This window comes from Bubalus kerabau, chromosome 4, assembly GCF_029407905.1.
Source record: "Bubalus kerabau isolate K-KA32 ecotype Philippines breed swamp buffalo chromosome 4, PCC_UOA_SB_1v2, whole genome shotgun sequence".
In the NCBI taxonomy this organism is placed as follows: Eukaryota; Metazoa; Chordata; class Mammalia; order Artiodactyla; family Bovidae; genus Bubalus; species Bubalus kerabau.
In genome coordinates this window covers 112,727,365-112,730,919 of record NC_073627.1, presented here as the reverse complement: position 1 = coordinate 112,730,919, position 3,555 = coordinate 112,727,365, and the positions used below count along the sequence as shown (strand labels likewise).

At 44.2% G+C, this 3,555-nt stretch overlaps 1 long non-coding RNA gene across 1 annotated transcript; it reads right to left on the bottom strand.

The window, feature by feature from the left end:
• Positions 1-955: 955 nt before the first annotated feature.
• Positions 956-2,162, bottom strand: LOC129650111 (uncharacterized). Its single transcript, XR_008713596.1, has 2 exons — positions 1,832-2,162; positions 956-1,276 (listed from the first exon to the last, which is right to left on the bottom strand). It is a non-coding gene; the product is annotated as an uncharacterized LOC129650111 (long non-coding RNA).
• Positions 2,163-3,555: the final 1,393 nt, after the last annotated feature.

Below are 3,555 nucleotides of genomic sequence, written 5' to 3'. Positions count from 1 at the left end.
GGCAGCCTGACTCTGATGCTCATCTATACTGATTGTCTTTGTCACAAGCATATGGCATCACTGTGAACAGGTGTTGTTGGTAAAGTTAATTAGACACCAGGATAATTTTCTCAGTTTGATTTGGTATGTGAAGGAACATATTAAATTTTAATTTAATAATTTTACTTAAGAGAAAAACAATCAGATTATTATCATTTATGCATACAACTTAATAAATTGTTGTTGATCTCAGTGAATATGAAGCTTTATGGATTAAATATAAACAAAAAGTTTAGTCATGAAAGAATGAACATTAAAGCAATCCTTTCTAAAGATGAGTCAAAACAGTTAATGAAAAAAAAAAAACAGTTAATGACTTACTGTCATTGTATATGTTAAATGTGTTTACAAAGGTAAGTTTTAAAAGTTCAAAACAAATTGTTTGTCTAGTCTCAGATACTGTCTTATTATCTCTTTGTTGATAAGAAAATATAAATCAGAGTAAAGTTCATTTTTGTTGCCTTGATTGCCTCCCAGGTTTAAACAGATACCTTTCATACCGTATCTCTCATCTCCCCTTTCTTCTCCTCTATCTCAGCTTAGTGCTGGATTTTGAATTCTCCAGTGAGATTTCTCTGGCCACAGAGACCTTTGACTTCATTATGGCTAAACCTAGAAGCTACAATTCTGTCTTTAAATTTCTTGATAATCCCATTGACTTGTGCTATGTTGAACATTCTCTGCTATTTAAAATCATTTTCTTTGTTTTCCAGAATCATTCTTTTCAGGATTTATGGTTTCTCTTTTATTAATAAATAAACCTTTATTTTTAATAAACTCTTATTTCTGTTATCTTTACAAATCCATCTTTAGCCACACACTCCCTTTAATAATGTGTTTCTTCAGGACAGGGAGAAAGTTAGTGAGTGGGGGCACTGTTAGCTGATTTTGCCACTTTGAGAAGACTACATCTGGGAGGCTTGTTGTTAGTCCTGTATTCTGTCAATTGACCTTCCAATGTCCTGTTGTTACTGAAGTGCAAGGCTGTGTACCTGACACACAGTGAGCCCAAACACCAGAACATGAGCGTTTGGAACAGAGAATGCCTTATTATTGGGCCATGCAAGGAGATGAATGGCTCATGCTTTTAAAAATCCTAAATTCCCATAAAGTTTTCAGCAAAGCCCTTTTATAGGAAAGAGGAGGGAGGGGTATGGTTAGTTGTTGCAGACTTCTTAGTCAGATCCTCTGTTCTTGAGGTCAGGTCATGGTCAGGAAAGGATGTTCCTTTCAATCCCTGCCAAACAAATGTTTTTCTCTGTTCTGACAAGAAAGGACAGGGTGCCAAGGCACAACTTTCACCCTCTTTGAGATCCAGATCCTGGCTAAGAGGAGGTAGATCTAAGTGGCCGGCTCCCTCAGGGGCAGGTTCTCAGATCCTACCCAGCTGTCATCACTGAGGGAGCAAGGCACCCAAGATCCAACTGGCTCTCAGGCTCCTCAGGCTACCCACCTGGCAGGAACCAGATCCCCCAGACTGTGACCCATGCCGACTGTCACTGCCATTATGTTGCAGAGGCGGGAATGAGAGAGAGGTTCACCACCACCTCAAGGCCTGGGCCCAGCCTAGTGGATGGCCTTGGCAAGGGCTCTGGAACCCTGCAGGACACAGCCCCCAGCCTGTTCCCTGGGCTGCCTAGTTCACTCACTGGCCTGAGGCCAAGTGAATTGGGGGACCTCAGGAAAAAGGCCAAAATCTGTCTCTTGGCTCACTCTCCACTTAAAGACCACCACTCCACCAACTGTTAGCTGAATGGGCCCACTGTGCCATGCTTAGTCAGTCAGTCATTACCCCCTGGACTGTATCCTGCCAGGCTCCTCTGTCTATGGCATTTCTCAGACAAGAATACTGGAGTGGGTTGCCATTTGCTTCTCCAGAGGATCTTCTTGATCCAGGGATCAAATCCACGTCTCTTGCCTCTCCTACATTGGCAGGTGTGTCCTTTATTTACTACTGCGCCACCTGGGAAGCCTGAACGGGCCCACAAATGGTTGCTAAATGACAGCTGCTTGCTTGGGGGAGGGGCCCTCTGCCGCACCAACCAATGGCTGAGCAGGCCAATTAGGGGCGGCTCATTGACCGTTGGTCACTTGTGGGAGGGGCCGCTGAGCACGCAGACTCGTGGCTGAGAGAATCACTAAAGGGTCGCTCTAACCGTCCTGTGCCTTTAGCGGTCTCACAGAACCCTTAACCGGTAATGAGTTGGGAGGCAATGTTGCTCAGCAGTAGCCGCGTTCTGAGGGCTGCACGGTGCCCCGCTCTTTTAGACTATGGGAATGTGCATTAACTCTGCACCTTGGAGCGCTGGCCTCTTTCTCCTCTGATGTAGTGTTTCAAAACACGAAACCAACTTTTGAGGTAAAGCATCCTCATGAGAAACGCTGGACTGGAAGAAACACAAGCTGGAATCAAGATTGCCGGAAGAAATATCAATAACCTCAGATATGCAGATGCCACCACCCTTATGGCAGAAAGTGAAGAGGAACTAAACAGCCTCTTGATGAAAGTGAAAGTGGAGAGTGAAAAAGTTGGCTTAAAGCTCAACATTCAGAAAACAAAGATCATGGCATCCGGTCCCATCACTTCATGGGAAATACATGGGGAAACAGTGGAAACAGTGTCAGACTTTACTTTTTTGGGCTCCAAAATCACTGCAGATGGTGACTGCAGCCATGAAATTAAAAGACGCTTATTCCTTGGAAGGAAAGTTATGTCCAACCTAGATAGCATATTCGAAAGCAGAGACATTCCTTTGCCAACAAAGGTCCTGGCTATGGTTTTTCCTGTGGTCATGTATGGATGTGAGAGTTGGACTGTGAAGAAGGCTGAGCGCCGAAGAATTGATGCTTTTGAACTGTGGTGTTGGAGAAGACTCTTGAGAGTCCCTTGGACTGCAAGGAGATCCAACCAGTCCATTCTAAAGGAGATCAGCCCTGGGATTTCTTTGGAGGGAATGATGCTGAAGCTGAAACTCGAGTACTTTGGCCACCTCATGCGAAGAGTTGACTCATTGGAAAAGACTCTGATGCTGGGAGGGATTTGGGGCAGGAGGAGAAGGGGACGACAGAGGATGAGATGGCTGGATGGCATCACCGACTCGATGGACGTGAGTCTCAGTGAACTCTGGGAGTTGGTGATGGACAGGGAGGCCTGGCGTGCTGCGATTCATGGGGTCGCAAAGTCGGACACGACTGAGCGACTGATCTGAACTGATCCTCATCTTTCAGCTTGTCAGTAACTGGAAGACACACTAGCATATTTCAACCAGTTGAAATTAAACTGTTGAACCAAAAACTGTCAACCAGTTGTATTTTTCATGGCAAAATTGTTTTAAGGCCAATTAGTTTTGCGGCAAAATGCTTCTGGAAAACACTGGACTCTGACACTCCCCCCATGTTGCTGTGGACATAACAGGTATGAGTTATTTTTCACTGGAAAGATTTTGATTTCAAGAATAGTCAAAGGAAATTTTTTAGAAAGAAGGTAGTTATATAGTAAGTTTCTGAGAAACGAAA